Consider the following 12,766-nt stretch of genomic DNA (forward strand, 5'->3'; position numbering starts at 1 on the left):
CAGGGACTTGTCAGTTCGTAAAGTCGCCGAGGCGTCGTGGGGGAGCGGAGCCGCCCACGTCCAATCAACCGCCACAAGGCGCCCGAGGCCGCAGGCCGTTAGGGCCCGCGACGCTTCGCACTTGCCCCTTCACCTCTCTGCTCAGCCAAGTCCGAGTGAGCCTTGGGCCCGGGGGCTACTGTCGGTGTTCTGGGAATGGGGGTCCCCAGACTTGCCTGCCTGCGGCCTGCGGCGTGGCTCAAGGGGCGGCCCAGCATGGCCCATCTCCATCAGCACGAGCTCAAGACCCTCGCGAGGGGCCAAGCCTCGCGGGGCGGATGACAGGAGGCTTCCTCAGGCATGGCCTCGTCAGGCTGGCTCGCGAGGAGGCGGAGAGATCAAGGCGGGGTACCTCACGAGGTGCCCATGACGCAAGCCATGACGACCAAGGGCGCCAGGCAGGCGCCAGGCCGCGCACTGTCCTCCCTTTCCTCTTTGGTGCAAAGGGAGCAAGCGCAGGTGAGAGCATCAAGCAAAGGCATCCATTTTGGTGCAACCAGACCAAGACCAACAGAATGGCAGGATGGAGGTCATCGTGGAGCCCAAGCTGGCGTCACCACCAGAGCCTTTGGCAGGCGAGGACCAACTTTAGTCAGGATAAGTGTACTAGATGTTCCCCTTCAAAATGGCCAATTGTTGGCGCCCTTCCCACTCAATATTTGGGAAGAGGCCCAGGGCCTTTGCCTATAAATAGGACTAGCCACCACAAGGTAGAGGGAGAGAGATCAGATCACGATGGACCGATCGATCGAGAGAGCGACTGAACTCCCCTAGTAGTTCATCGCACCAGCCAAGAACAGACCCTCACGAGGCTATTCTCCCTTGTATTGTCCATCATCAGCCCAAGAGGCAATCCACCACACCACACACTGGAGTAGGGTATTACACCACAATGGTGGCCTGAACCAGTATAAACTCTGTGTCTCTTGTGTTGTTCCTTTGATTGCTTGGACCATAGCGAAGCGGTGAGGTGCAGGTAGGCATAGGGCGAAATCTCCGCGCGCACCCTAGTGTTCGAATCTAGAGGGTCTGCCGGAACCCGAAATCTGACACTCTTGAATAAAGCATACGGTGGGCAAACAAATTACTAAGCAATTGATAGAAAATCGCAAAGTTATGACGATATCTAAGGCAATGATCATGAATATAGGGATCAGGTCTGTGACAAGTAGACCGAAATGATTCTGCATCTACTACTATTACTCCACACATCGACCAACTCATGCCTGCATCTAGAGTATTAAGTTCATAAGAACAGAGTAACACTTTAAGTAAGATGACATGATGTAGAGAGATAAACTCAAGCAATATGATATAAACCCCATCTTTTTATCCTTAATGGCAACAATACAATATGTGCCTCGCTACCCCTTCTATCATTGATAAGGACACTGCAAGATTGAACCCATCACATAGAACCTCTCCCATTGTAAGAAAAACCAATCTAGTTGGCCAAACCAAATCGATAGATCGAAGAGAATTACTAAGCTATCTCAATCATGCATAAAAGAGTTCATATAAGACTCAAATAATATTCATAGATAATCTGATGATAAATCCACAATTCATCGGATATCAATAAACGCACCGCAAAAGAAGATTACATCAAATAGATCTCCAAGAACATCGAGGAGAACATTGTATTGAAGATCAAAGTGAGAGAAGAAGCCATCTAGCTACTAGCTATGGACCCGTAGGTCTATGGTAAACTACTCATGCTTCATTGGAAGGGCAGCAAGGTTGGTGTAGAGGCCCTCCATAATCGAATCTCCCTCCGGCGGAGTGCCGAAAAAGGCCCCAAGATGGGATCTCACGAGAACAGAAGCTTGCGGCGGCGGAAAAGTATTTCTGTGGACGCATCTGATATAGAGGGAATATTTGACGATTTATAGTGCTGGAGTTAGGGTTGGAAGGGCTACGAGGGGCCCACAACCCTGGGGGCGCACCCCTACGGCTTGTGGCTGCCTCGTAGGTCTTCTGGCCTCCTCTCCAAGTCTCGTAGGTTTCTTCTCGTCCAAGAAAAATCACCGTAAAGTGTTATTCCTTTGGAATCCAGTTGATATTCCTTTTCTGTAAAAGTCAAAAACAAGGAAAAAACAGAAACTGACACTGGGCACTAGGTTAATAGGTTAGTCCCAAAAAAAAATAAAACAACATATTAATGCATATAAAACATCCAAAATAGATAATATAATAGCATGGAACAATCAAAAATTATAGATACGTTGGAGATGTATCTTAAAGTTACCGGTTCGCAGAGGCCAGTATCAGGGAGGCATTCAAGGGCCTTTATCAAGGCTTTGAGGTAGCCTTTTTAGATATTTTTCAGAATTTATATCAACGCAAAAAGTTGTTTTCACTAGACGCATCTAGCGGCCCTTAAGCGGATAAGTAAGAAAATGAAAATATCCGAAGACTTGTGACACTATGGATGTGCATAATGAACATGTAACAACAGTAATCCCTAAGCCCTGAGTAAGATACCAAGATCTTACTTGGGGGTCTTTTCAAAAACTGAAGGTTTGGTAGAAGCGAAAAGCCGATCAAGGGATCTATGTCATCCGAGGAAGCTAACTGTTTCCATTGCAAATTTTAGCCTCGGTTTCAGCATCCAACTCGAAGGAGTTGGAAGAGCTGAACCATAATCTCGATCGACCCGAGAAGGACGCGGATCTGCTCAAGAAGCGGATGGAGATGGCTGAAGGTAAATACCGAAAATTTGTAGCATCGTGAAATCCTGATTAAGGCATGAAATGGCTATTGTGAGCTCTGATTTGTATGCCGGTGTTTTGCAGCTACCATCGTGGAGCTTGAAAAGCTCCGGTCTGAGCTGAAAACAACTCGACAACAAGCCGAACAACAGAAGGTTGCGGTAGAACAAGCCAGCTTGGAGCTGGTCAAAGAAAAAGAGGTCGGCAAGAAGCACGTGGCTCGGGTTGCTGAGGTCGAATAAGACCTAAAGGGGCTTTGCATGCAGCACAATGCTCCTCAGGAGGAGAAGAAGAAGCTATCCTCCGAGCTGGCCACAACCAGCTCAGCATGTAAAGAGGCCACAACCTAGGCCCGGGTTGATCGCGGGGTGATTCAACAGGTGAAGCAAATCGCCGTCGGTAAGCCCTATCTGCTTTGCTGCATTTTTGGTGACAGCTGATTTGCTCACCTTACGCAAGTCTGGCGCTCTTCACAGGCCTTTAGGGACCTTCGTGGAGCGCCTCAGATGTCGGCGGCTACTTCACTGCCCATCCTGATGAGTCTGAGGAGAGGACCTTCTAGGCCCAGTTCCAGGCGCTCGAGCACCCACCACTACTGAACAATCAAATGAAGCAACTGACGGAGTTGTTCCGTGCAGCCCGGCCAGTGATGCAAGACCTCTGCACCAACCTTTAGCTTGCCGAGTCGATGCCGACCAACTTCTTTGGCCTTGTGAATAGGCTTCGAGGGGGCAGCCCCCAAGTGGAGAAGTGGAAACGGACGACCTTTCTAGAGGGGCGGAAAGGGCGTATGTGTCCACAATGGTGCATTTTCCGAAGGTCAAGCCACTAGATATCGCCTCTGAACCTCCTGCCGGAAAGAATCAAACAGTGGAACAGTTCCTAGCCAAAGTGTGTGAATGTGCTCGGGTGACCGAGGCCCAGTATAAGAAGGCAGAACTCAAGTTCTGAATGTCCCTTGGTATGCCGAGGATGTGTATAAAACAATTTATATTTTGTTGAGTGACCGTTTTTATCCAACGTTTTATTGTTGCTCCTGTGCGACCCGTTGTTAATTCTGAAAGCAGCCAGTTGTCGGCTTCTGGCCCCTTGTAGATACTACATGGGGTGTTCCTCTAAGACGCGTAAACCCTTAGTCGATGTCTCGGGGTCTGGGGCGGCTCATGTTTAGAGGAACTAGGCAATTAGACTATAAGGTCTTGATAACTTTCACTTAGTCATAGGAGCTCGACTGGTGGGGTAGTTGACCTAGCCCCCGGTGAAGCGGTGATCGGCCTAGCCGAGGTGCACCAGGCTCAAAACCTCGGTCCTTATACCAAGAACCCCTCGTTTATCACGGTGTAACCACTAGTGGCTTTTAGTTTGACACTGTCTTCGAATTCCCGACCAGCTTGCGCTTATTATGACAATCGATTTTTAGCTTTCTCCACTGAGGTACATGACCATTCGAGCTGGAAGTACAATCATAGTCGTTCTCCCTTTACACTCCTAGCTGAACGTAGTAGAATGTAGGAGGTAAACACAGGAGCCGGGCAACCCAATCATTGATCAGAATCACAAATTGAAACTAATGCATATAATGCTATATCTGAGACGCTGAAAAGTTATTAGACTTGGACATAGGCTTGTTTCTAAATCCAAGCCCCCGGTTGAAAGCTGAGCTCATCTGTATATGTTGCTGTGAGGCGAAGGGCCAGAGAAGAAAAAACGACACTCAAAGTTGTACTAGGAATGAAAAAAGTTCTCTTTTATCATTCATGAGGCTCAATCATACGTGCCAAGCTGTTCACCCGATATTAATTCGTGTGGGTTTACGGGTCAGTATGGATGTCCATAGTTCCGCAATTGATCATTGACCAGAAGGAGTTCTGGGTCATGTCTACACTTTACGGAACATGTGGGGTCACACGCTTAACGTTTAGTGGTTTGTTAGAATTCATGGCTGCATATGGAGCTCCAATTCATGCACTTACAGATCAGTATCAGTGGCCTGAAGTGGAAATCAAATTTTCCATGATTCCTCCCTTAAAGAAAAGAAAGGCTGGCGGGCGTAAGGAGAGTGCATTCAAGGCATCGTTTGAGAAAGGAGAGAGTAGTAAGAAGGGAGAGAAATATCCAAATCCTAAAAGGTCCCAAAAAGGTAACAAAAATAGATGCTAGCTGTGCCAGGAACTTGGACACCGAAAATGGTCTCCAAAATGTCGTTACACTCCTGAAAGGCCAAAGTATGTTCATCTTTCTGATGTTTTTTGATTTGGCTATTTTTTCAATTGCTAACCAAATGGCATGTTTTGTTTGTTAGGAGGAAGCGTGCAAGCCAGCCCCTGGTTGCTGAAACATCACAAACTGAAGCTAATCTAGCAGTTGTGCTGTAAACTGAAACTATTACAGCTAGTCCAGTGAAGAAAACCAAGAGCATTAGTAAGCTTTGCGTTGTGAAATCAAAAGCAAGTTGTTGTAAGAAGTGAAAACTATTGGTTTATGAGTCTTATTTTGTGTGTAATGCTACTTGTATTTTGATGTGTGTCGTACTTTGAAAACTATGTGCCATGTTCCAAATTTGAGGCACATTTCAAATTTGTACTTTGATGTGTATTGATGTTCCACTACATTCTCAACTTTTATGTGTAACATCCCAAAATTCAAAATTTTGGAATGTTATATTAATTAAGTAATAATGACTGCTTATGTGATTTGTTGTGTGAAATTGAGTGGAACTAAAACTTTTTGGAAGTTAATAAGAGGGAATAAAAGGACTTTCCCAAACTTTCATTCTTGCTTTTGGTTCCATGGAATTCAAAACTTAAATTTCAAAACAAACCCTAGAATGAAGATAAAATGACTTCTTCCATTTGAAATAAAAATAGGTTTTGAAAGATTTGAATTCCATTCGAAAATAATTCAACTCAGAAGCTTTATGCCACTCAAGGATTTTCAATGAGAGAAGATAATAGGACTTCTTCAACATTTATGAAATAGAGTGGGGAATAATGAGTACCACTTTCAATACTTATTTGGAACACTATTTGGAATTTTCCCTTTTCTGTTGGAATTTCAAAACACCTCAAATTATCTAAATATAAAATAATTGAGTGAAGGAAACATGACCCTTCAAAATTCAGAGAAGATTTGGAAATTATTTTGATAAAGAAAACAGAAAAAGGTTTGAAAATCAAATTCAAATCCAATTTGAAGTTATTACAAAAAATATATTTTTTGAAGTAATTTACTTGCTTATGAACAATAGTTCAACCTTTTATTCTTAAAATTTTGAGAATTTTGATATATAATATGCCTATGTAAAATTTTATTTTATTTTCTTTACTCTGTTTTTCTTTTCTGTTTTTTATTTATAAAAGAAAACTGCACGCGCGTCCCTTAACTAACTGTCGCCCACATACACAGCATAGTGGCAACGGACGCCCCATCATTTTTTTCTCCTACATGGGCCAGGCCCAGCCGGACATATTCCATCCTGTATATATATTATTTTTTTCTTCTTCTCCATAGCCTTTTTTCTTTTCAATTGCCCGAAAGAATAGATTCAAAAAAAAACTACAGTGCACAGTGTACGCGTGGCTGGCCGAAGGCCTTTAGGCCCATGCGAGGCACCTTTTTCTCCCCATTTTCTTTTTCGTATATGTTTGTTTCCCATGTTGCCTAGTCTTTGACCTCTAAGCCTCTTTTTCGCCTATATATATAGACCCATAAAGCCTCCAAAAATTATTCGACTCAGGTTAAATCAATATTTTAGTTTGACTAACTTCCTAAAAATAAATATTATTTCTTCCATCCTGTGAAAATTCTGGAAGTCGTCTCTTCTCTAAAGTTGTCTCTTCTCTGTATTTTGAAGGTATCCTTGCTGTTTGTATTTTTTGATATCCCATAGTATTATTTCTAAACTAGTATATGGCAGAATAATTAGATTATTAATTAGTCTTTGTATTTATATAGTAGACCTAGAATTTTTTTAGCCGTAGCTATTTTTCTTCCGTAGAACAACTTGAACATGATATTTTAAATGGCCATAACGTTTTACTGGTTTATTCAAATTAGATGAAACCAGCGCCTACAGTTTTCTCTTGATTCCACCTATCCAGTGAACCTCTCACATCAACTTTTTAAAATTTTCAAATTTTGAATATTTTTTCAGATTGATATTAAAACTTTTTTTGATCATATCTTTTTATCTGTAACTCTGTTTCCGATGAATCCAATTGTGTGCTATTTGTGTTGAATAAATCTTTTCGTTTGTACAATTAGTGTTATATTTTCAACACACAATTGTGATCATAGTCAGATTACTCTACTAGTCCACCAAAGAGTTGTCACACAACATTCTAAGCAGATTAAGTGCTATGTTGAATTACTTGTATCTTTTGATCCGTTATTTCCAGTCTAGTAATTCTTTTTCCTACATATTCATATTGATTTCCTACATCCAATAGCATCATCAGTTTCAACTTTTGAACCTTTCAAATTGGCTGATTTCTTTTTTCGTGGCAAAAAACAAGGATTGAGGTGGGTAGTTAATGCACCGCCGCCTAAAAGTTTTGGGATTATTTGGTTTTCATAACGTGACTAATGCACCAGTATGGAGGGAGTACACTAGTAGTCTGATTGATGAGATCTCAAATTTGAGCCATCTACCGGAAAGGAGAGTGTATAATACCTCGTGTATAATATCATCGAGAACTACATACAAAATCGAATAAAACAATACTCCATGTATTTATTTACGGAGGGAGTAGTATATTTTTGTGACATGCATTACTAGATATTGCTAGCCAGATACTCCTACTAAATCCAGATGGAGGTGGTAGTACTACTAAATTCAGATGGTGGTAGTACTAGTAGTACTACCAATGTAAGTAGTACTGTACGACCCGTTGGTCAAATTATTACGTGCTGCTCCTCACAGTGAAGTGACAAGACCCTACGTCGGAGATGACACCTGAGTGTAGGCAGCGTGCTTGGCATACCAAAGTCAACCTCATCATGCGCAGTTACTATCAACATGGCTATAGAGCTAGCCTGCTTACAACTAGTCGTGTGCGACATAATTTCCCGTGCGTTGCCACGAGTAATAGTAAATATTGTACTCGAGTAATAGGTATATCGTTGCTGCACCTATGCACACAAATATTTATCATAACATAGTACCTCGTGCTAGATAGTTGTAATATTACAAGTTTCAAGCTGATATTACAAATAATAAGAGTAATGCTGCACCTCCGAAGAGGTAATTATTAGGAAGTTTACGTAAGAACTTTCGTTACTTTAGGTGGTTACAGCATTATCGTACAAACTAAAATTGACCACCCTGACAAGTCACTAATGGGAAAATAAAATTTTGAGTCTCTTGCGACTTGATGTTTCAAAAGCAAATTCAGCTTCTACGGAGCCTTATTCATTTAGGCTTAGACACTTGCGATGATCAGCACGCCATTCATTGTTGCACCAGAGAACGCCAAACCTCATTACCTTGAGCACACTTGCCTCCAGAACAAACAACCTGGCCAATTTAATCTCAGATGTGCTACCTCGGTAGTCGATCAAATCAATTTCTATAAGATGGAGATCAAGGCATTCGATGAGATTGTTATAGTTCAGCAATTTTTCACTTTTGGGTCTTTTTTTAGCTACAAAAGAAGAGAACATATTAGTTTAAGATTGCCGTGTCATCAAGTGGTACCAATATATTCGCTCATACGATAGGGTTGGCTATAGGGTTGGCTTAAGGCTAGTGATATTTTTTCACTCTCTCTCTTTCTCTTTCCTCTCATTTACCTAGGAGCACGTGAAGAGCTTGGGCATTTTTTGCCTTCCACTATGTGGTCGATGCCATATTTTTCAAAAGTATGCCACAGAATACGCATCAATGTCAAATTAAAAGATTTTGGCACCGCTCTAGCAATGTGAGAGAGTTGGCACCGCAGTGCACACAGACCCACATGTATAAAAAAATCAATCAAACCAACTACACCAACCTCTCCCTCTCCCAAATAAGTGTTTTTATTGCCTCAATCCTCTCCCTCTCCCACGCAACTGTTTTTTCATTACGTGAGTTAATTTGGCACTGGAGCAAAGTAGGTGATCCAGATTGGGGAACTAGGTGAGCAATGGAGGGCATCGATGCCAAATGGATCAGAAGTGAATTCGGCACGTGTTTTGGCCTACGTAGTGGAGGGCCGTTGTCGGTATCAAAACCGGCGGATCTCGGGTAGGGGGTCCCGAACTATGCGTCTAGGCAGATGGTAACAGGAGACAAGGGACACGATGTTTTTACCCAGGTTCGGGCCCTCTCGGTGGAGGTAAAACCCTACTCCTGCTTGATTAATATTGATGATATGGGTAGTACAAGAGTTGATCTACCATGAGATCAGAGAGGCTAAACCCTAGAATCTAGCCTATGGTATGATTGTTGTTCGTCCTACGGACCAAAACTCTCCGGTTTATATAGACACCGGAGAGGGCTAGGGTTACACAGAGTCGGTTACAATGGGAGGAGATCTTCATATCGTATCGCCAAGCTTGCCTTCCACGCCAAGGAAAGTCCCTATCCGGACACGGGACGAAGTCTTCAATCTTGTATCTTCATAGTCCGAGAGTCCGGCCAAAGGTCATAGTCCGGCCATCCGGACACCCCCTAATCCAGGACTCCCTCAGTAGCCCCTGAACCAGGCTTCAATGACGGCGAGTCCGGGGCCCAAATTGTCTTAGGCATTGCAAGGCGGGTTCCTCCTCCGAATACTTCATAGAAGATGTTGAACACAAGAATAGTGTCCGGCTCTGCAAAATAAGTTCCACATAACACCGTAGAGAGAATAATATCCGCACCAATCTAATCTGCCGACGCATTCCGCAGCGTGACATCACGCCATGGCCAAGTCTTTACTTGAATCATTTTACTGTTCCACCTCAGCGCGTTTAGCGAGGCAGTTTCCTTAGCACATCTTGTCAAAGCAGAGATCGTGTCCCCTTATTCCGGAATTCTCGTCAATACGGGCGTGGGTAACCCAACCGCGTCATTAACCGTGGCGCTTGGGAGATAAGCAAGTTTTATTAGGCTGGTGGGGGCTTGTAGTTTCAGCCGCCCATATAAGGGGATAAGGATCTACCCTTTCCATTTACGCCTTCTTCCTCCTTTGCTTATCCCTCCCTGCGCACTCGAGCTCCAACGCCCAAGTCCGCACTTCCTACCTCAACCTTCTCCAATCATGTCCGGAGCGGGAGGTAGATGGATGGCCTCCTCCATCACGGAGGGGCAAATCAAAAAGTTGAGGAAGGCCGGATACTTGTCTGACGACATCGCGCACCGGCTTCCAGATGAGGGGCAACTCATCCCCACCCCTAGGCCCCATGAGAGGGTTGTATTTCTTCCCCATTTCCTCCGCGGACTGGGCTTTCCTCTTCACCCATTCGTCCGGGGGCTCATGTTCTACTACGGCCTGGACTTCCACGATCTGGCCCCGAACTTCATCCTCAACATCTCGGCGTTTATCGTCGTGTGCGAGGCCTTCCTCCGCATCCAGTCCCACTTTGGCCTATGGCTGAAGATTTTCAGCGTCAAGCCAAAGGTCGTGGGCAGACGCCAAGCGGAGTGCGGAGGTGTCATGGTGGGCAAGATAGCCAACGTTACATGGCTCGAGGGCGCCTTCGTAGAGACCATCAATGGGTGGCAATCGGGGTGGTTCTATATCACCGAGCCGCGTGACCCTGAATGGGCAGCGGCCCCCGAATTCCGATCTGGCATCCCCACGCGGCTCACATCTTGGAAAGAGACGGGCCTGTCATGTGGTAATTCGGCAGAAGTGACCGGACTTCGAACCTGCATGAAGGACCTGATCGGCAGGAAGGTTAAACTTGTCACCGTGGTCCAGGTCATGCTCTTCCGCCCGATTCTCCCATGTCAACTACGGGCTTTCAATTTGTGGGAGTTCGACCCGGCCCAGCACCAGACTCTGTCCCGGCTCTTCGACACAAAGCACGAGGATACCTGGAAGGTGCTATTCAAGAGCTCCGAGGTCTCCCCTCCCGTCACCGAGGATCGTAGATTCTGCCCCAAGTGCCAAGCTAGCGTGGTGAGCTTAATTTTCCCATTTCGGGGTATTTTGTTTCACATAGTTTGACTCTATGCGGGATCTAAACTCCCTTACCTTTGACAAGACTGGCTGAAGAAGTCCGATCAGGTCAACTGTCCGGCTCCTTTGCCCGAAGACCCAGCGGATGCTCGTCTAACCAAGCTGCTGGTTCCGGCACCTCACGTGGTGCCGGAGAAGAAGGCCAAGAAGAAGACCACGGGGACTCGAAAGAGCTCCCGGCGCCTGGTGGTGTCGGATTCATCGCCTGACAGCCCCGAAGCCCCCTCCGCCTCTGAAGACGAGGAGGAGGAAGAAGAAGAAGCCTCTCCCCCTCCAGCGGGGGGAGGAAAGAAAAGAAAGGCCGCCCCAACTGGCGAGGCCGGAGGGTCCAAGAAGGGGAAGACCCTTCTGCCGGGCTACGCATCTGATGCCGAAGACGGCGGGGAGGAATGGCCATCCAGGGTCAAGCCCCTGGCAAAATTGTAAGTGTCCGGTTACCTGAATGACTTGGCGCTCCTCTAGTATTCGGTAACTAACGCCGAATTTAATTATGCAGTCCGCCCAGAGCTCAGCTCGGCGATTCGTTGAGCGGCTCCCTGAATTCGTCGGATGTGAACAACGCTTCACTTCCGATGGCCTCCTCCCCTCTCCCTGCGGACGACGCCGAGGTGGGGTCCCGAAGGGGACCAAACCAGGAGGAGGTGGTCCTGGAGGTGCCTCAAGGCGACCTCCCGGACTCCAGGCCCAAAGGGGGTAAAGCCCCAGAGGGATCTAAGTCCGGCCCCGGGCCGGACACTGCTCCGGAACCATCAACGGTTCTAGAGTCCGACAGGCAGCGCCTTCATAAGAAGGGCAAGCCTACGACGCCGGCGACCTCCGTCCACCCGGAGGCGCCGGACAATTTGCAGGAGGTGCTTAACAGCGCCTCCATCAACGAGGAACCCCGCACTGTTATGAGTGCGGTGATTCAAAAGGTTCAGTCCGCAAAGAGCGGGTTGACAGAAGCCTGTACAAGTCTATTAACAGGCTTTGAGGTATGTGTTCGAAACATATAAAAATGTTTACTGCATAGACAGTAGCCCCTGATGCTCGGTTCGGTGTTCGGAAAGAAAAGCCGAGCTGAGGATCTAAAAAGATATACGCGGGAGTCTAACATAAATGTGTCAATATGGGAGTGCAGGCTGCGCTGCTCACCTCTGTCGCACTGACTGCGGAGGTCAATGCATTGAAGGAGAGCCTCGATCGGTCCGAGAACGAGCTCGGCCATGCCAAGAAGCAGCTCGAGGACAAGGAGGGTATGTAGTATCGCATGTAAATGTATACAGAAATACTTGGTTGCAAATAATGACAGGACCAACGTAAATGTTGCAGGGCCACGACCGAGGTGGCGACCCTGAAGGAAGCGGTCTCCAAGGCCGAAAATAGTGCAGCCTTGGAGCGCATCGAGCGAGAGAAGCAGGAGGCGCGGGTGGCGGAGGTGCAGCAAGAGCTCCAGGCTCTCATGGAAAAACACGAGAGTTTGGAGCGTGACTCGAAGAATCGAGAGTCCGAGCTCGCCTTGGCTCTTGAGAGTGCCAAAACCGCTAAGGCCGAAGCCCAGAAGGCCCTCCAGGAGATCGAGGCGATGAAGAAGATAGCGGCGGGTAAGGCATTCTTTATGCAAAGCAAGAATATAAAAGTAAATTATCTGTTACTTACCCGGATCCGGAGCTCTCCAGGAGCGTTCGCCGGTCTGTCCTGTAGTGTGTCTGATGCTGCCGCGTTCTACCGAGCCGAGGAGGGGAGCTCGACGGAAAAGGTGTTCTGGTCTCAGTATGCTGAGGCCGAACATCTGGTGCCCCTGAGCGACCAGCTGAAGCAGCTGGTCGAGCTCCACAAGGTGGCCGAACAGGCCATGAAGGGCCTCATAGTTCGGTTGTGGCCTGGAGAGGC

This window comes from Triticum aestivum, chromosome 5B, assembly GCF_018294505.1.
Source record: "Triticum aestivum cultivar Chinese Spring chromosome 5B, IWGSC CS RefSeq v2.1, whole genome shotgun sequence".
Classification (NCBI taxonomy): domain Eukaryota; kingdom Viridiplantae; phylum Streptophyta; class Magnoliopsida; order Poales; family Poaceae; genus Triticum; species Triticum aestivum.